This window comes from Sphaerodactylus townsendi, linkage group LG10 (genome assembly GCF_021028975.2).
Source record: "Sphaerodactylus townsendi isolate TG3544 linkage group LG10, MPM_Stown_v2.3, whole genome shotgun sequence".
NCBI classification, from domain to species: Eukaryota; Metazoa; Chordata; class Lepidosauria; order Squamata; family Sphaerodactylidae; genus Sphaerodactylus; species Sphaerodactylus townsendi.
Window position 1 is genome coordinate 6,008,936 of NC_059434.1, and position 21,592 is coordinate 6,030,527.

A 21,592-nucleotide genomic window follows, 5' to 3' on the forward strand; every position below is an offset into this window, starting at 1 on the left:
GGAACTGGCTTTTGTGGGTTTTCTGGGATGTATGGCGTGATCTGGTAGTACCGGTCCACGGCCATGCAGCCCAGAAAACCCACAACAGTCAGTCGATTCCGGCCGTGATGGCCTGCCACAATACATTAATAGTAGAGAAATTCAACAGACTAGAACAGTGGTGGCGAACCTATATCACGGGTGCCAGAGGTGGCACCCAGAGCCCTCTCTGTGGGCACACACAGAGTCCCCCGCCCCACACACACACACACATCTAGCCTGGGTGACTGGGCTCGATTATTAGCATTAAATTATTATTATTATTAGCATTAAACCTAAGACCTAGTTTTGGGGAAGCAGTGTAGGTAACCCTGTTAAGTGCTGTTAAACCCCACTGATTTTCATGCGAAGAACTAAAGCGTGATCCTTTACCTGGGAGTAAGCTCGGTTGCTGGCAATGGGGCTTGCTTCTGAGTAAACCCTCCTAGGGTCATGATTCACCCATTGGAAGAATTGCATGGTTGCTTCAAAGCAAAGCCACCGAATATGACTAAGCTTACTCCCGAGTAACGCACGCCTCAGAGCCAACCGTTTTCCCTAAACTAAAACCTCAGTATTCAGGTTAAATTGCCGTGTTGGCACTTTGCGATAAATAAGTGGGTGTTGGGTTGCAATTTGGGCACTCAGTCTCAAAAAGGTTCACCGTCACTGGACTAGAACCTACAACACTCAGGCCCCTTCTGCACAGCAAACGTATAAAGAGTTGCAGCTCGGATAAAGGAACCCGTTTTCCTGTTTCTGCGTTCACATACATTCCTGTAGGCAGCAGGTGGAGCCCACAGAAACAATCCGGGCTGTTGCCATGCCTTCGCATGGAGACACATCTATTCTTTAAAATTACTTCCCACCCATTCTTAGCTACGCAAGCAGGCACAAATGAACCCCACAGCCATGCTGATGTCCCACGATACGACCATCTGCACCCAGTGTCAAGGACAAAGCCTCAAAAACAGTAATGTTCTGGATGAAGAACTCTGCTTGGGGGATAGAGTCCTTACAGACCGCAAACACCACGTTCTCACAAACACCCCATTCTCACCATCAATACCCAACTGAGAGAGGTTAACCTCTCCCCTAGTCTCAGTGATACATCCCTGGTTTTAGATCAGGGGCATCCAACTCTGGTGCTGCAGATGTCCATGGACTACAATTTCCCATCAGCCCCTGCTGGCATGGTCAATTGGCTATGCCAGCAGGGGCTGATGGGAATTGTAGTCCATGAACATCTGCAGCATCAGAGTTGGACACCCCTGGTTTAGATGATACATACAAGCTCACAAGAAAGAATGCATTTAACTACGGACAGGGTAACCCTCTGATCGCCAATAGCCAGGAGAAAAAAAAGATGAAAATAATTCGAGCAAACAGGTAAGGTAGTCTCCAGGTGTTGCCTGGAGGTCTCCCGGTACAACTGGACTCCAGGTTACAGATATCAGCTCCCCTGTAGAAAATGGCTGGACTCAGGGGCATTACACCCCCCGGAGGTTCCTCCACTCCCCAGGCTCAATCCTCACAATCTCCATGCATTTCTCAACCCAGAGCCGCCCCCCCCCCCCCGGCCACACACAGAAGCAGCCAGGGGTGAGGGGAAAGGACAATTTTTTATAACCCAAATGATTTTTCACACTTCCGTACACAGAGAAGGGTCCAAGGAGCAACCCTGGCAAAGCCCAGTAGATGCATACCTGGAGGGGCTGACCAGGGCCCTCCACAAGAGCACACGGGCCTTTGGGGAGGCCGGCCGCGGATTTCCCTCCTCGGATGCCCCCAAGTTGCATGCTATACCATTGGCATAGTCGATATAACATCTACTCAGCCCTGCCTGTCCCCTTCCAGCCTTGGGATTGGGCGCCACCACCACTAGTATTGACTGGATATGTAATGCTGCTTCGGTGTTTTATAGAGTTTAAGGTATGAATTTTAATTAATTAATTAATTAATGTGTATTATTGTCTTCCTTATTGTTTTGTTGTACACCACCCACAGCCCTTTGGGGGTGGGCGGTTAATTAATTCTAAACAACAACAACAACAACAACAACGATGATGATGATGATAATATCATCGAGCTTCAGCGTCTATGGCACAAACCAGCTGAGGTCGTCCCAGTGGTAATCGGCACGCTGGGCGCCATCCCAAAAACACTAGGGCAGCACTTAAAACATTTTCGAATTGACAAAATTAACATCTGTCAAATTCAGAAGGCAGCCCTGCTGGGATCCGCACAAATACTACACCGATACATTACAACTTCCGAGGCCTCTGGGTGAGCCTTGAATTGTAATGAAGACCAACAACCAGCTAAAGATCTACAATAATAATAATAATACACACACAATAATACACACACACATGTATATGTAATATGTGTAATAATAATAATATGTATAATATGTAATATGTAATACAACAACAACAACAATAACAACAACAACAACAATAACAACAACAACAACAACAACATGTAATGTAATACAAAATCCAGCATATTGATCTTGTTTGCTGTGTATAACTGTTTTTGTATCAAAATAATAATAATAATAATATCACAGCTTAAGGCTGAACACAGTAAGCGCGGTGTAGTAGGAGCAGCTGGATCACACATTCTAGAAACCAAAAATATGTTCTTGGCTTCTACCACTAAGATTCTGATCCATCCTTCCTAAACTTTAGCCTAATCCCTGAGAAGGTCCATCCTTCCGTGCACAGGAAACTCCATATGCCCAAAGAGAGGATTGGTTTGGTGCAGTAACATCTCCGAAAATTGAAGGAAGCTGGGAAGGCCTCCCAGTGTTTAGGAAATTCGAAACACGCTGCCCTAGATCCAAATCGTGAAGAGTGCCTAAAAGGAAATGTGGCTCACACACTTAAGACATCTAGAACGTGAACTGTGGTAACAAAGAACACATTGTCAGATTCCCAACGCCAGAAAAAAAAACAGTTTGGCACAGAACACACGGACACACACCACAGAGCCTCTGCCCTGCCCAACTGGTCTCTAAAACAACACACGCTTCAGCACAGTGGACCGTGAGCTGCTTACCTTGAGGAAAATAGTTTGGTTGCACTAAGTAGAGGAAAGAATGAACCACTCGAAACAAAACCCCCATCGCGCCAGGTTCGTGATACGTGTTGGTATCGTATATCCTTGCAGGGACGTACCCAAAATCCAAAGTGTCAGAAGGCGGTTCGTATAAAGGCTGCACTTTGGAAAACGTACTCCCACAGAGCAGAAACAGGAGCAGCAAACAGAGTTTTGCAGCCATGGCTGACAGAAATTCATAAAATGAGGTAGAAGGGGAGGTGGGGTATCAGTCTTCAGTACATGAACGATTGCGTCGGTGGCTGCAGACAGATCTGTCAAGGGGAATAGAGCTGTCTCTGCAATCCTTTCCTGACTCCTGAGCGTAGGTTCACGTCGGGAAGCTCTCTGGCGGGCCTTCACACGATTCAGTCAGTGCTCCATCTCTGGCAAACAGAAGGGGGAAAACAGCTGTTTAGTAAGAACGATCTCACCCCATGAGGGGGAATGGCAACAGTGTGAAATGCATGCCACCTTTCGTGGCATCTGAACACATCCCTGCCGGCACAGGCCATCATTCCTGTGCAATGCGTTGGAAAGAAACTGTATTTTATTCAAATGGGAGTGGAGAGGAAAAAGGGGGAACGGCTTACAAAAGTCCCAGAATTTTGAAACGGAAGCAGAAAGAAATAGCATTAAGAAGTAAATATTTGCCCCGCTCAGAATGGTATGAGACGAGTTATGCTTACAGTTTCATGCACACAACTCCAAATGCTTAGATTGGAAATTTACTTTGTGCATGCGTGGATCCCCGCACTCTATGGCCCATGTCTGCTGTGCTGAACATAATTATTTTATTTTATTCTTTATTTCTTGGCATTTATACCCCGCCCTCCCCCGAAGGGCTCAGGGCAGTGTACAACAAGAGGACCAACAATATAACATCAATATAAATCCAGTAAAAAGGTCCATACAACTAATCCAATCCAATCCAAAAACCTTTATTAGGCATAAACCAGAAGTACCCTACATTCCAAGTACAAAAACAGGATCATTGTTATATATCATGTAGAACATGGATTAAAAATGTAGCAACTGCTTCAGAAATTTCTACATTAGGGCTATTCAATAGCTTAGACATTTTTAGTTTGTCTGAGAGAAACATAAATTCTAGAGGTAGTAAAGCTCCCAGATCAGTTCTAATATCATTATACCTCGAACAGTAAAGAAGGATATAAGGGATTGAGTCCATAGTGTTGGGACAGTACCGACAACAGCGCTCACTTTGTGGGATGTTAAGGAAACTACCTTGAAGATAGACAGAGGGGAATGAGTTGCACCTTGGTCTGGTCATGACCCATCTGCACTTATAATTAAGAAGCTGTTCTAAATATACAGCAGGGCTAGATTTCGGGGGTGTGATCCCAAAGTATAGAGGGAACAGGAGCTTTGTGCAGCACTCAGGAGAGATTGGTATTCCTGGTCGTACAGTCTGATCTTCCATACAACTAGATAAAACAGATAAAAACAGATGGCAGCAAACCCACCCACCCCTCTCCCACGAAACCCGTGAGAGGTCGAGGCAATAGATGGCATATTTACAGTCTCCCCAGCTGGCCAGATGGGAAAGCTTGGGCGAACAGGGTCGTTTTACAGGCCCTGTGGAAGTCCTGCAAGTCCGGCAGGGGCCTAATCTCTCGGAAGCCTGCTCCACCAAATGGGGGCCAGGGCTGTAAAAGCCCTGGCTCTCATAGAGGCAAGTGGATGCTTTTGGGACCGGGGACCTCTAATAGGTGCTCCTCCGACAAGCGGCGGGACTTGGTGGGGCAGTATGGGGAGACGCAGTCCCTCAGGTATGCGGGCCCAAGACCGCTCAAAGCCTTAAAGGTCAAAACCAGAACATAAGAACATAAGAACAAGCCAGCTGGATCAGACCAGAGTCCATCTAGTCCAGCTCTCTGCTACTCGCAGTGGCCCACCAGGTGCCTTCGGGAGCTCTTTGAACATGAGAACTTTGGGAGAACTTTGGGAGAACTTTGAACATGATCCGGAATTCAATCGGCAGCCAGTGAAGCTAGTACAGGACCGGTGTAATCCAGTCCCAGCTGGATGCTTCTGAAAGGATGCTGGACGAGTTTAAGTTTCCGGATCACAGCCAAAGGCAGGCCAGCAAAAAGCGAGTTACAGTAATCCAATCTGGAGGCGACCATTGCATGGATCACTGTGGCCAAATCAGAGTGGGAGAGGTTGCCGTGCCTGCCGCAGATGAGAAAAAGCCACTCGGGCCGCCTGGGTGACCTGGGTCTCCAGTGATAACACTGGGTCTGGAGTCACTCCCAGGCTACAGACACACGAGGCTAGATGTAAGGCCTCGCCGTCCAGCGTAGGCAGGCAAAAGTCCATCTGACCCAGCCACAGTCTTTGATGGATTCAGCTTCAGCCGACTCACTCTCAATGAGAAGAAATGCAACAGGTGCATTCCAATCTGGAGGAACCAGGTTTGATTCCCCGCTCTGCCGCTTGACCTGTGGAGGCTTATCTGGGGAATTCAGATTAGCCTGTGGACTCCCACACAGGCCAGCTGGGTGACCTAGGGCTAGTTACAGTTCTTCGGAGCTCTCTCATCCCCCCACCCACCTCACAGGATGTTTGTCGTGTGGGGGGGGGAGGGCAAGGAGATTGTAAGCCCCTTTGAGTCTCCTGCAGGAGAGAAAGGGGGGATATAAATCCAAACTCTTCTTCTATTCTATTCTAAGATTTCAGAGAACACGTATCTTTTTTTTTTCTAAAATAATTACGGTCAAATTTTTGCGATACAGGGAATGTGTTTCAGATGGTTTGTCCATCAAAAAATCTGTGCATTTCGACAGTGGAAGCCCAAAGCACAGAAGAGGTTCCAGGACATATACTAACAGGTGCGTAATTGACATGAGGCACTGGTTTTCTGTGGAGAGAGAAAGAAGGGGCATATGCCAGAGGTGATAACCTGCCTGAAGAGAAGAAGAAGAAGAGTTTGGATTTATATCCCCCCTTTCTCTCCTGTAGGAGACTCAAAGGGGCTGACAATCTCCTTGCCCTTCCCCCCTCACAACAAACACCCTGTGAGGTAGGTGGGGCTGAGAGAGCTCCGAGAAGCTGTGACTAGCCCAAGGTCACCCAGCTGGTGAGTGTGGGAGTGCACAGGCTAATCTGAATTCCCCAGATAAGCCTCCACAACTCAAGCAGCAGAGCTGGGAATCAAACCTGGGTCCTCCAGATCAGAGTGCACCTGCTCTTAGCCACTACGCCACTGTGTGTTTTTTGTGTGTTTTCAAATTTGTCCATTAAAAGTTTTAATTGGGCCCGCTATCAATCAATCTGCATCTGTCTGCATAGCCAAATCCCTTTACCGAATAGCTCTGCCCTGAAGTCTGCTTCTTGGCCATGATTGAGTGTGACCATTGAAGACCTAATTTTTTACTTCCAGACTAGAGACCAGTTCTTGGGTTAGATGGGAAAGTGCCTTCAGTCCACCCGTCAGTACCTCCATTTTGCCTGAAGCACAACCTCATGGTCTCCTGAAAGATCAGGAAAAGCCAAAGCTTTCAAAATTACAGCGCTACGCTTCTTTTACAATCCCTCAAATCAGCTTCTGGCATCCTCTCTTTCTAACAGACCCTTTGACAAGGACAGAGAATGAGAAGAGTTATTTATTTCATAAATATGGGTTGGATCGAAAGACTGTTTCCCCCCACTGGAAGGCACTCCTGCCTGCAGAACAAAAGGGCGACCTTCACCTACTGTCCCTTCTACTGCAGACACCCACGTTTTCCCCTTCCCATAATTCCAGAGCATCACCACTCACCGACCAGAACGGCAGTTCAGGTAATTCAAGCAAATGCAGCGTGAGAGGAGAGAGGACGTTTTCATTCCACCACCAAAGGTCTGTCAATGTTATTTTGGATCCCACCCATAGTTCCAGAATGGCCTATTAAATAACCATTGTAATGAGGTGCTGTGTGGTTTCCGGGCTGTATGGCCGTGTTCTAGCAGCATTCTTTCCTGATGTTTCGCCTGCATCTGTGGCTGGCATCTTCAGAGGATCTGATAGTAGGAATGGAGGTCAAAAGGTGAGGCCCTCTGAATAGAGTAGCCTGGTATGTGAGTCACAAAGAAGTCTGTAGCCTGGGACTTCTTTGTGACTCACATACCAGGCTACTCTATTCAGAGGGCCTCAATAAACTAATCGGGGCTGATGATGGTGGAAGGGGCAAAAAATCTCCTTTTGAACAGAATTATAATCGCGTAGTTGTCAGTGGTACAAGAGCTGTTTGATTAGGATGTAAAGAGCTGCTAGTACCGAGGACCATAGTCAACAAGTTCTTAAATAACTCTGGGGGAACCATTCGGGTCCTGGAGCCTGTGGTCCTTTAATTTAGCCACAATTTCCACTTCTTCCTGCACAGACAGGGGCACTCTGGACTGTCGTTTATGTAGGCAGAAACATGCAAATTAGGAAAATGAAGGGTCTCATTAAAAACATCAAGGAAGTATTTCTGCCAGATATGACTGGGTATACAAGCTGCGTGGAAACTAAGTGAACCTGAGTCATTGGATACAAGGGACCCAATCTGGAGGAACCAGGTTTGATTCCCCGCTCTGCCGCTTGACCTGTGGAGGCTTATCTGGGGAATTCAGATTAGCCTGTGGACTCCCACACAGGCCAGCTGGGTGACCTAGGGCTAGTTACAGTTCTTCGGAGCTCTCTCATCCCCTCTCACAGGATGTTTGTGGGTGTGGGGGAGGCAGAGATTATGGCCCACTGAGTCTCCTGCAGGAGAGAAGGAGGGATATAAATCAAACTCTTCTTCTATTCTGATATTCTAGTTTCCAGAGAGAACAACGTATCTTTTTTTTCCTAAAATAATTGATCCAAATTTTTTGCCCGATACAGGGAATGTGTTTCAGATGGTTTGTCCATCAAAAAATCTGTGCATTTCGACAGTGGAAGCCCAAAGCACAAGAAGAGGGTTCAGGACTGTATACTGGCACAGGTGCGTGAGTGACATGAGGCACTGGTTTTCTGTGGAGAGAAAGAGGGCTTATGCAGAGAGGTGATAACCTGCCACCTGAAGAAGAAGAAGGAGTTTGGATTTGCTGTCACACACTGCTCTCCTGGGAGACTCCAAGGGAACTGACAATCTCCTTGCCCTCCCCTCACAGCAAGCACCCCTGTGAGGTAGATGGTGGCTCCGGCTGTGACAGCCCAAAGATCCCCAGCTGTGTAATGTGGAGTGCACAGGCTATCTGAGCCCCAATCTCCTATCTTTCCTTTGGAAATAAGAATCAAACCTGAGATCCCTCAGATCCAGGCTCTACTACTCTTAGCCACTCATGCTGTGTGTTTTTTGTGTGTTTTCAAATTTGTCCATTAAAAGTTTTAATTGGGCCCGCTATCAATCAATCTGCATCTGTCTGCATAGCCAAATCCCTTTACCGAATAGCTCTGCCCTGAAGTCTGCTTCTTGGCCATGATTGAGTGTGACCATTGAAGACCTAATTTTTTACTTCCAGACTAGAGACCAGTTCTTCTTGGGTTAGATGGGAAGTACCTTCAGTCCACCGTCAGTACCTCATTTTATAAACACAACCTCATGGTCTCCTGAAAGATCAGGAAAAGCCAAAGCTTTCAAAATTACAGCGCTACGCTTCTTTTACAATCCCTCAAATCAGCTTCTGGCATCCTCTCTTTCTAACAGACCCTTTGACAAGGACAGAGAATGAGAAGAGTTATTTATTTCATAAATATGGGTTGGATCGAAAGGCTTCCATTTTACTGGAGAGCCACTCCTGCCTGCAGAACAAAAGAGCGACCTTCACCCTACTGTCCCTTCTACTGCAGACACCACGTTTCCCCTTCCCATAATTCCCAGAGCATCACCACTGCGAACCAGAACGGCAGTTCAGGTAATTCAAGCAAATGCAGCGTGAGAGGAGAGAGGACGTTTTCATTCCACCACCAAAGGTCTGTCAATGTTATTTTGGATGCCATAGTTCAAGAATGGCCTATTAAATAACCATTGTAATGAGGTGCTGTGTGGTTTCAGCGAGGGCTGTATGGCATTCTTTCCTGATGTTCATACTGCATCTGTGGCACAGCATCTTGAAGGATCTGATAGTAGGAATGGAGGAGTCAAGGTGAGGCCCTCTGAATAAGAGTAGCCTGGTATGTGAGTCATAAAAGGAGTCGTAGCCTGGGACTTCTTTGGCGGCTGCTCTCAGAGCCACTGCCCCAATCCTGTCTCTCTCCCATGCTTTCCACTCCTACCATCAGATCCTCTGAAGATGCCAGCCACAAACTCTGGCAACTTGCTCAGAAGAATGCTGCTCTACTGGCTCCCTCTAACCTCATCCCGACATTAGAAAGCCTTCGACAATACAACCATTGTAATATTTAATATTACCTACTGCAGGGTCTGCAACCTGCGGCTCTCCAGATGTTCATGGACTACAAATCCCATCAGCCCCTGCCAGTGTGGCCAATTGGAGAGCCGCAGGTTGCAGACCCCTGAAACTGTTCAACTACATGAGACAAGGCTCTCTCCACGTGGGGAACAAACTAAGCTTAGCTGTGGTCCTGGCTTCTTTGAAGTGGAATTCAAATTCATTCAGAATGAACGGTTATCCATTCAGAGCATTTGCCAAAAAAAGCAGCATAATCTTCAACTCTGACGTAACTCCACTTCTGATGTAAACGTGTGCAGAATTCTACTCACCTGGCCGACACGGCTGTTTCAAGAGTTTCATGGCATGAAAAAGACACTGTTGCTTCACCTCACACAAAATCACTGAAAGGAAAACAAGGGGGCGGCAAATTAGCATTTCTTCTCATTTGTGTAAAAAAAAATCAATCGTTAACATCAAAGTCTGCATGATCAGCTAGGGAAAAGTGGTTGTGTAAAATCGGTATTTTAAACAGGCAATCTATTCATGGATAACCCCACATCTAGATTTTTTTTTCATAACAAAGTAGAAATCTGCAGGTGATACCTTGCCATTTTTCAAAGTTTATCTCCCTTTAGGAAATTGTAAAAGGCGACAGCTGTATTCCACTTGTCTTCATATAGGTCCCTCCCGAAACCATTCACTCTTTTAAAAAGAAGGAGGAAGAGATGTATGGAACATTCCATTGAAGCCGGGAGGTATTAACCTTTAAGAAAGGGGTCTGCAACCTGTGGCTCTCCAGATGTTCAAACTGGCAACTGGCTTGCAACTTGGATCATGATTTTTCAAACTGGTATCAAGTCAGACACTCAGTTATTATTTATAAAGTGCTCCCTAGGAGGGCGCTGCAGAGTGAGACATGAAACATCGTGTCGATCCGATTACCACCTAGAAAACTTCAAATGATTGGGGAAGCAGGAGACTCTGATTTATTATATGTGTGGGGGGGGGGGGGAGAAGGATCAAAACTGTAAGGAAATGCGGTGGTGGGCGCATGTTTGTATGTTTACACATTTTTATCAAATTGTATAAATATTTTATCTGCTGTTTTAATTTCTGGAGCCTATCTGGGTAGAAATGCAGCACAGAAATGTTTTAAACACAGGCAGACAAATATACATTTGCTAAATCCAGCCTTACATCCAAGATATTTTTAGGAAATGGTTACTCCCAGATAATCCTGCCTTTGCAATAAAATCTGCTTGGGAAGTCCCTCGGTTTGCCCCTCACCATCCAAAATGAGGAGGAGGAAACAGCAGGCAGGCCCTTTCTTATGGCAGAGAAACACTGGATCTCCCTGCCTAACTATTTCAACCTTACCATGCCCGTTAAAGAACAGTTTTCCTTAGCCAGTTTTTGGTGAACAAAGAAAGGAACAGTGGAGGAAGCAGCAGCAGCAGCAGCAGCAGCAGCAGAAGAAGAAGAAGAAGAAGAAGAAGAAGAAGAAGAAGAAGAAGAAGAAGAAGAAGAAGAAGAAGAAGAAGAAGAGAAGAAGGAGAAGGAGCAGAAGGTGAAGCAGAAGAAGAGGAAGAAGCAGAAGAAGAAGAGAAAGAAGAGAAGAGAAGAAGAGAGAGAGAGAAGAAGAAGAAGAAGAAGAAGAAGAAGAAGAAGAAGAAGAAGAAGAAGAAGAAGAAGAAGAAGAAGAAGAAGAAGAAGAAGAAGAAGAAGAAGACTGGTGTTATCATGGTTTACCACTAGGAAGATCCTCCTCACTGATGGAAAGGCACAATAAAAATTTTGGAAACAGGAAATGAGCAGGTGCTGTTTCTAGCAAAAATCATTTACATGACGTGGGGATGAGCAGACGTCTAAAAACGGTTCAACAGTAATTTATGCAAATTTTATGTCATTCTCTATTTTGCCAGAACATCTATGGGAGAGCCTCTTCCTAGCTCCAGTTTGTATTTTAATTGTGCATCACAAAAAAGTCACTCAGATTTAAGTTGCAATGAGCAGGGTTGTGGGACTGGGCTTTATCCTGACACACAAATGCCTCCTTATGAGTGATCAAGCTCTGTTAACAAGGCTAATCCCTCGGGTTACCAGATAAATACTGGACATGCCAAGATCAGCACAGACTGTTGTGACATGTTATGTTTACCTCAGAGCAGTGAGGATCACAGCCAAACTCTGTTTAAAAAGCACCACAGGGTGTAGGCTGGAGTTAGGGCCGCTGTGTGCTGGGGAGGAGACCTCCCGCAGAACAGCCTAGGAGGTGTAATTTGCCACCAGCCTCAATAACTTCGAACACACACATACAAGCTACGTTTTGTGAAAAGCCTTCAGTAGCAGGCACTGTGCATAACCCTTTTGTATATTTTTAAAGGAAACGAACAACATCTAATGGATTTGTTATTCCTTAATATACTGTTAATTGTTATTCCTTAACATACTGGGTACAACCTTGAGAAATCCATTTCCAAGGGAAGTATGGAAATTTTAGCTTTTGTCTTGCTAAAAAAAAATACAATACAATACAACAACCTTTATTAGGCATATTAAAATAGGCTCCAGAACATTACAGACATTTCTGAAGTACAGATCAAAAGTACATTCAAAACACAGACAGATAAACTGTATCTAGCATTGGACGTTACTTAGAAAATTCTGTCACTCATAAAAGAAATTTTGCTACTTTTTCCAAGAGCAGGGCCTCTGTGTTATTTCACAAAAGCTCCACAACAGAGTTGACAGAGTCTCTTTCAAGGTTTGTCTAAGACCAGCCCAGGAGAGAAATTCCTAATACCCACATATCTCGGACAGTCAAGTATAATGGGAGCAAGAGTCTCCACTTGGTTTTTACAGTGTGGACAGACCCGATCCTGGAGAGGGATAGATGAGTAGCTTGACCCACTTTAGTAATGGCCGATGGAAAAGTATTGCAAAAAAATACCAAACTAAAAGGAGAGCCTTTTGCTCTAATTGGATAGAAATCTGGGTTCTAGAATGGAGATTTTGTGAAATGGGAGAAACTAGGCAACATGTACCGTGAAATGGATGTCACTCCAGGCAGTTGTCTCAAAGTAGCGATGCATTTCACACAGGGCGGATTTAATTTAAATCAAATCAATTTAAACGACGATTTGAACCACTTGTCAGGAAGAGTAGATTTAAATCACGGTTCTCTACAGAAAGACTCATTCTTGCTGGTATATATACAACCCAATGAAGGTTTCATTTTTAGAATAATAGCTTTCCAGATTAGTGTTACAGTTATCTAAATAAACTGATTTGGTTATACGATTAGAAAACATGTACATAATTATTGGGAGGTGCTCATAAGGTTCCAATTCATTTTTACCGCTTGTCCCTCCCTCCTCACACTTAGCACCTTGTGCAGATCTATTGCACTCTGAACTATCTTGTATTCACTAAACCTCCTGAAGCTTAGCACTTAAGAGGTCAGGGGTTGATTCAGTGTACATCGATTTGCAGAAGAACAATGGACTTAAGGTCTTTTTCTCAACTCTGCATGTTTAACTTATAAAATTGTTGCTATAAAGAACAGGCATGTTACCTCTGCAGACACAAATACAGTTCTGACAGTTTATTGTGTGCTACACAATAAAAAAACTAAACCTTATTTCCTGATGAATAACCTTTCGACCACAGTGCATCTTACACAGAAAACTGTTTAGATAGACTTTTCTTCAAAAATGCAATTTATTTCTTTAAAGACTTAAATTTAAAAATCTGATTTTCCTTTTAAATCACTGACTTTTTACACATAAAGCTTCCATCAACAACTAGCCCCAATTAGTTGTAAGGAGGACAGCCAAACAATCCCTTTTATGCCTTCCGCCCAAGACGCTGCCGGATCCCCACTGGGAGCTCGGTGGACAGAAACGCTCCAGTAATTCATTCATTGAGAGCATTTTTATCCCACTTTCTCCCAAGGTGGTGGATATACAACAACCAGCTCTGCGAGGATGTTACGGCAGCCAACAAGCCCAATTAGCAGGAGTCAAAACAGCCTAAAACACTACCTGAATTGCATCTATTGAAAGCATTCAGATTTAAAAGCATGCACAGAATTTAGCAGGAACCACAGCAAACTCACAGCCAAATCTGATGGTGGAAAAAGTCATCACTCCCTTACCCAAGCGTCATGATAGGCGTGAAGTAGGTGTCCCCACACCTTCCTCAAGGTAGCAAGTGAAAGTACCCTCCTCGTGCATTCTAGCAAAGGACCAGGCCTACCACAACAAAGTTTAATGAGCTGTGAAGACTATGAACACGGGCAGAATATCTGTTTGGCAGCCAAGGCACACAGCACAAAACTCCTCACTGGACGGCATGAACCACTTCTTCTCCTAGGGGACTATCTAACTGAACAGCATTACCAGACTTGCTCTTTACAAAAATAAACTAGCTGTTCTTAATAGGTCTTACTCCTCGACAACTTTACTGATCGACAACCAATGCTAATTAATTTTCATTGAATTGAATTTCATTTTGCTTATCTGCCTGAATCTCTGACCACCATCCAGTATGTGTAATGGATAATTATGTGGTTTCACAACTGAACTCACATTTCCCCTTTCCTCATCAGCGTTCAGTCACGCGGAAAGACACAAGATGTAATTTGCACGAAGCTTCGCTCTGTTCCCCCCTCCCCAAACTTCCCCATAAGTTCGGTTAGCCCAAGTCTTGCGGAACGCTCCGTCTAGCGCAGGGGTGTCCAACTCTGGCGCCCCAGATGTTCATGGACTACGATTCCCACCAGCCCCTGCCAATTGGCCATGCTGGCAGGGACTGATGGGAATCATGAATCATCTGAGCATGAGATGGGCTGCACCAATCTAACAAAAACTCAGAGCCCTTGTGTTCCGCAGGGCTGTAACACAAAGCTGTTCCACCAGGTTAATTGGGGCAGGTTTTGGTTGGGGAACCCATAGTACCATCGGGCCTCTCCCTTGCGACCTTTCTATTTTCCCACCTGGCTGTTATTGAGTTTATTCTACCCCTCTATCTTTGCCATCAGCACAAAGTAGTTGTAATGTATTGGAATGTATTTATTGGAATGTTTTAATTCAATTCAATACCTTTATTGGCATAAACAAAGAAGTTAATAAATGTATAAATAAACAGATTAAAAGAAGAAAATAGATTAAGATCAATAAAAGCAAGGCAGTCAATAAAAGGATAGTTAAACAACATAACTGGAGCAGGTCTGCTGAGCCAACGCCAAAAATTTTGCCACATCCAGAGTCCTACGTGGACATAGGTCTGCACAAGCAAAAATAAATCTTCGCCTTATCAGAAAATAAGTGACAATTCTGGATGTGAGAATCGATGAAGAGCCTTCTAAGCAGGGATACATTTTGCAGACTAGTGAGTCAACCGACTCAACTGACCTCTGGGAACAGGGGCATGTTTTAATTTTTAGATTATTTTACATTTTATAGGCATGTTGCGGAACAAGCCACCCCAAGCCCACCAGAGGGAAGGCTGCCTAGTAAATCCAGAATGTAATACATAAAAATAAATAAATTAATTAAAACTATTCCCCGGTATGGTTTTTTATTCATGGATTTAATTGAGGAAATAGGCTGTGACTTGCAAAAGCTCATTCCAAAACAAATGTGGCTAGTCTTCAAAGTGTTGTAACCATTTCCTGCAAGTTGCAGTGGTGGCGAACCTTTGGCACTCCAGATGTCATGGACTACAATTCCCATCAGCCCCTGCCAGCATGGCCAATTGGACATGCTGGCAGGGGCTAACCATGTAGTCCATGCTTTATCCTGGAGTGCCAGGATGCTCCCTGCCAGCGCTCAAATGGCTGGGGAGGCAGCTCTAGAAGGGGCAGTAAAAATGTCTGGCCATTTGGTACCCTGTTTTCAGGTGTCTGGTCTTTTAAACCAGCTCTCGTACAGCTGTATGCAAACAGCCTGGATGGGCTGCCACTTCCTGCCAAGCAGTAGCAGGTTTGAGCAGTGGTGGGATCCAAAAATTTTAGTAACAGGTTCCCTTGGTGGTGGGATTCAAACTGTGGCGTAGCGCCAATGGGGCTGGGCGGGGCACGGCGGGGGCGTGGCTGGGCATTCCGGGGGCAGGGCATTGATGGGTGGGGCTGGTAAGCGGGGCGCCAGTCACTGTGCAGAGTCCTTGAAGGCGGGAAAGCGAATGCGCTTGAAGGCGCAGGCTGCTATGCTGCGCCGGTGCACCTCCTGCTAGAGCTGCTTCCAGAGTTCTGCGCGCTACTGCTGAGAGGAGGGGTGTAACTAAGGCAACAATAACGTGGCAAAATCACCCATTAGTAACCCCCTCTCGGCACACACAAATAATTAGTAACCTACTCTTGGGAACCTGTGAGAACCTTCTGGATCCCACCTCTGGGTTTGAGGTTTCCTGTCACCCTTAGCAAGGCACACCGTCACCTCCCAGCTCTAAGCTGCCACCAAAGTTGATCTTGGGCCAAGCTAGCAGGGGCGTCATGCTCCCAGAAAACAATGCCAGTGCCCTGCCAGACTTTGGACAGGTGGGCGTCAGCGAGGCCCATGTTACATCAGCCGCCTCTTCACTGAGCTGTCTGAAGTGGTCGCTACGGTGGTCACAACACGAGGACCGAGTGGAATGCAGGCTGGCCTCAAGACCTTAGCAAATGCCTTCCACTCAGACCAGACCACCTACTAAGATAGACCACCTCCACATAAAACAGCCTCAGGAGTACGTGTTTTGGAGAAATACCTGTTTGCAGCGTCCCATTTCTCAGAGTATCAATTCCAAATTATTTATCTACATATGGGAGCAGCAGTGGCGTAGTGGCTAAGAGCAGGTGCACTCTGATCTGGAGGAACCAGGTTTGATTCCCAGCTCTGCCGCTTGAGCTGTGGAGGCTTATCTGGGGAATTCAGGTTAGCCTGTGCACTCCCACACACGCCAGCTGGGTGACCTTGGGCTAGTCACAGCTTCTCGGAGCTCTCTCTCTCAGCCCCACCCACCTCACAGGGTGTTTGTTGTGAGGGGGGAAGGGCAAGGAGATTGTCAGCCCCTTTGAGTCTCCTGCAGGAGAGAAAGGGGGGATATAAATCCAAACTCTTCTACTTCATTTATACCTTACCTTTTCCCCCAATGGGGACTCGGAGTGGTTTACACCCAATTAAGACGAGTGGCTTAGTGATCTGATAAAGGCAAATAGCCAAAAAAAAAAAAACCATAAAAACCTTATAATTTTTTTCAAGTTTTTAATTTCCTGATAAAACAACCCAGACTATTCGGCAGCACCTGGGAGCCGATAAAGCGGGACATAGTTCGGCTTTACTGGCTTTTGTAGTGGGGTGGTGGAAAGAGAGAGATCCGAAAGCCATCTTGGCGTCCCAAGCCTGAACAATTCCAATGTAGACATTTCAGAAGCAGTTGCCATATTTTTAAGACGTGTTTTACAATGTAACAATGAGTGATTTTTTTAATGTATCTGGAAATTTGGGTGCTGTGTGGTTTCCGGCCTGTCTGGCCGTGTTCTAGCAGCATTCTCTCCTGACGTTTTGCCTGCATCTGTGGCTGGCATCTTCAGAGGATCTGATAGTAGGAATGGAGGTGAAAAGGTGAGGCCCTCTGAATAGAGTAGCCTGGTGGCCAATGAGGTCGCAAAGAGAGTCACGTAGCCTGGGACTGCAGAAGAGATCCTGTAGCCAGCGTATTGGACAGCACCAAGAGGTGCGGGAGAGGAAATGGCCCAACCCTGCATGTGGGGATGAGCAGCCCTGAATGCAGGATCACTCTCTCCTCTTCGGGGCTTAGGTAGGAAGGGGGGGAGCGGGCCAGATCCTGCATGCGGGGCTGATCTATATCAGCCCCATATGCAGGATCTGTCTCCCATTGGAATTTCTCAAGCCCTGCTGATGCCTAAAAGCGCTGGCAGGCGCAATTCTCTCTCCCATCCGCACCATTCTCACCCACTGAAGGAATGTTGAATTCGGGTTTTTTTAACCTGAATATTTTCAATAGGAGCTGTATAGAAGAAGAGAAGAAGAAGAGTTTGGATTTATATCCCCCCTTTCTCTCCTGCAGGAGACTCAAAGGGGCTTACAATCCTCTTGCCCTTCCCCCCTCACAACAAACACCCTGTGAGGTAGGTGGGGCTGAGAGAGCTCCGAGAATCTTTGTGAGCCCCCATTGATGATACCACCCAGGTTTGGTGAAGTTTGCTTCAGGGGGTCCAAAGTTATGGACCCTCAAAGGTGTAGCCCCCATCTTCTATTAGCTCCCATTGGAAACAATGGAGGGATGGAGCACCCAACACTGGAGTCCATAACTTTGAACTCCGCTAAACAAGCTCTCACCAGAGTCTAGGTGATATCACCAGGAGGAATCTCAAGAAAAAATCTAGCCTAAAAACCTGCAGGCCAAAAATGGAAAAAACACTGAAAATACAAAAAATCCCACAAATGAACTTGCATTTTTGGTGCCCACCACAAGGTGGTGCCCTGGGCAACTGCCCACTTTGCCCAATGGGAGGAAAGCCTCTGCTGCAGACTAACACAGCCTACCCTGACAAGTTCTAAAGCAGCCATACTCCAAGCAAAGGGGACAGGGGCTTCTCTGTCCTCCCCTTTCCCCTGAGCATGAACTGAAACTGGGCTTGACTCCCGACTCCTCCACATGAGCAGCGAACTCTAATCTGGGGAACCAGATTTATCTACCTGGAGCAGTAGTTGCATAGTGGTTAAGAGCAGGTGTACTCTAATCTGGAGGAACTGGGTTTGATTCCCTGCTCTGCCGCTTAAACTGTGGAGGCTTTTCTGGGGAATTCAGATTAGCCTGTGCACTCCCACATATGCCAGCTGGGTGACCTTGGGCTAGTCACAGCTTCTCGGAGCTCTCTCAGCCCCACCTACCTCACAGGGTGTTTGTTGTGAGGGGGGAAGGGCAAGGGGATTGTAATCCCCTTTGAGTCTCCTGCAGGAGAGAAAGGGGGGATATAAATCCAACTCTTCTTCTTCTCTTGCCAAACTTTCTCACCCTCGCCTGCCTCACAAGGTGTCTGCTGTCTGGAGGGGAAAGAGTTTGTAAGCCGCTTTGAGACTCCTTATAGTTGAGAAAAGTGGAGTATAACTCCAAACTCTTCTTCTACGTACATTAGATGAAATACAACAGATTCCATCACCTTTGTGAGAATTTGCTCTTGGGCTGTTATCTGAATAATAAGCTTGCCTAAGGAGAATCCATTTATATCCCTCAAGGCCCTTAAAAGCTACCATTGACATTTGGTGAACTTCTGATCTGAAACTTTTAATACAAAGAATAGTTTGTGAACTTGAGCTTTTACAAGTTACAAGTTGTCCCTTTTATGAGCTAGATAGGAAGAAGCACATAATCCCCTTCCTGCATGGAAGTGAAGGCATTACAGATAGACAGAAGGTTATATATCCTTTAAACAGCCACAACTACGAGCTGTTGGAAGCGGTGGCTAAATTTTTAAATGGTGTTATTTTAACTCGCCAGAAGTTGTAAAGGCTGTTATTATCTTGCAGTGTTAATGTTAAACTATTTATATGCCATTAAAGGTATTCGAAATCAACAAGTTACCAGCTTCTCAAGGTGATCATAATTATCACAGGAATCAATAATCAATAATAAAATTGCTGTTATCCTACTGCCCTTCTACAAATCTCTGGTGAAACCACATTTGGAACACGGTGTTCAGTTCTGGTCACCAGACTTGGGGAAAAATACACAGTGGGCCTTGGAAGGAAGAAACCTTAAATGAGCAGCAGTAGCTCAGGGGCAGACTGCTGCCCGCTTTGGTGGTCCCGGGACCAAAATGCTTAGGGCGGAATCCATAAATCCAAACCCTTCTTCAGATCCAGCCTGCCTTCCTGGCCTGGCGCGCCGCCCGCACGGCACCCTCTCCAACTGACCTAGAAGAGCAAGCCCTGCTCCTCTTCCACAGTCCTGACCACAGCTGGCACAGCAGGGGTTCAAACCCTTACCTTTGCTACCTGCAGGCGGCCGACACACCTGGGCCACAAAATCATGCCCTGTCCCTTTAACTGCGGCTTCAGGAGCAGGTGGAACTTCTCCAGGCAGAAGCCCACACGCCAACACCTGCGCAGCCCCACCACCCATAAGCCTCTCTGTTCAAGGGATGCAACCTTTTCTGTCTCTAGGCAGTTGGCAACCTAGTGTGGGCTGGTGGTCAAGGACAGGTGGACTCTAATCTGGAGAACCGGGTTTGTCTCCCCGCTCCTACACACGAAGCCTTCTGGGTGACCTTGGGCCAGTCCCGGTTCTCTCCGACCTCTCTCAGCCCCACCTGCCTCACCTGTTGTGGGGAGAGGAAGGGGAAAGGGGCTTGTAAGCCGCCTAGGAGCTCCCTTGGGGCAGAGAAAGGTGGAAGGTATAGTAGATCCACGCTCTCCTGCCGCAAAGGACGGCGTCCAGAGAAGGGCTGCCTCCGCTCCCTGAGCCGGTTAAGCATCGCCTTGCCCCCTCCTCGGATTCTCATTACGCTCCCCTCTGCCCCCCCCCCCCAGCTTACCCGAGATCCCCCCCCCCCCCACCGGCTCCGCGCCCAGCAGGTCCCCTTCTGGGCACACGGGATGCCGGGCCAAGGCGGAGAAGCCCGGGCGGAGGCTCGCGGGGGGGGGGGGGGGCACTTGAGAGAGCCCCTCCCCAGCCTGCGACAACTTCCATTTGTGTCCGGAGGAACCAAGCCACACGTGGCGCGCCTGGCACCCGCCCCCCCCCCCTCCCCACGTCGCCCTCCGCGCGGTGCCTTTGTACTTGCTAGAATCCGGATTCCCACGTGCTCTTCCCCGGACACGCATCTTCTGCCTCCAACTGGTGTGCACACACACCCCCCATCCCCGCCGCCCGGCCGCCTCCGGACCCCTCGAGAGCGCGCGCTCACCCGGCTCATCCCGCAGCGCTCCGCTCCTCAACTCGGCCGGCCTGGCTCCGCTGCACGCGCGGCCCCCCGAGCGCGCGCTTGGGGAAGGGGGCGGGCCCGGCGGGGCGGCGCGCGGGACCCAGCCCGGCGCGCGTTCCCGCCAGCCCCCGAGGGGCGCTGGGGGCCGCCGGGGGGGAGGAGAGGTCTGGTGGACGGTGGCCAAGCCGGCAGGTCGGCTGCTCAGCTAGTGCGCGCAAAGGGGAGTTGCACCAGCCTCCCGGGGGGGCGCCTGGAGAGCCCACGCCACACCGTCTGAGGGGTCCAGACGCTGACAGGATCGAGGGTGATTCCCAGGACCAAATGGCTGCTTTGGGCCAGGATGGCCTTTGGGACACTGGAGCTCTGTCCCAGGCCCCATTCCGAAACCTCCAGGTGAAACTTCATGATCAAGTGCAGATATTAATCCAATTTGCCCAGAGCCTAGTCCAATGATGGCGAACCTTTTGGACACCGAGTGCCCAAACTGCAACCCAAAACCCACTTGTTTATCGCAAAGTGCCAACACGACACTTTAACCCGAATACTGAGGTTTTAATTTAGAAAAAGCGGTTGGCTCCGAGGAGTGCGCGTACTTGGGAGTAAGCTTGGTGGTAGTCGGTGGCTTTGCTTTGAAGGCTGCAACCGTGCAACTCTTTAGCGGGTGAGTCACGACCCTAGGAGGGTTTACTCAGGCGCCCATGAGCCCCACTTCAGCCAACAACGAACTTACTCCCAGGTAAAGGATCACACTTCAGTTTATGCATGAAAATCGGTGGGGTTTGACGAAAGCTTCACAGGGTTACCCTACACTGCTTCCACGAAACTAGGTCTTAGGTTTTGCAATAGTATGTAATCGAGCCCAGTGGTCCAGACCAGCCTAGATGTGGGGGGGCACTCTGTTTGCGCTTGCCCACAGAGAGGACTCTGAGTGCCACCTCTGGCACCCGTGCCATAGGTTCGCCACCACTGGCCTAGCCTGCTCCTCTAACCATTATACACCACTGGCACGTGTGTGTAGGAAGTTCCTAACCGTTCTATGACCCTTGAGTACATTTACACCTTGGAAATCAGCCTCCCTGGACTCATTTTGGGAGCATGAAAGCTGGGAAAGACAGCGGCCCGGGCAGAGAAGCATCTTCCTCTTTGTGTGCCATTAGGTCACAACCCACATCCACT

At 47.3% G+C, this 21,592-nt stretch overlaps 1 long non-coding RNA gene across 1 annotated transcript; it reads right to left on the reverse strand.

Moving 5' to 3' along the window:
• Positions 1-3,310: 3,310 nt before the first annotated feature.
• Positions 3,311-20,491, reverse strand: LOC125440245. Its single transcript, XR_007245656.1, has 3 exons — positions 20,399-20,491; positions 9,816-9,887; positions 3,311-3,506 (listed from the first exon to the last, which is right to left on the reverse strand). It is a non-coding gene; the product is annotated as an uncharacterized LOC125440245 (long non-coding RNA).
• Positions 20,492-21,592: the final 1,101 nt, after the last annotated feature.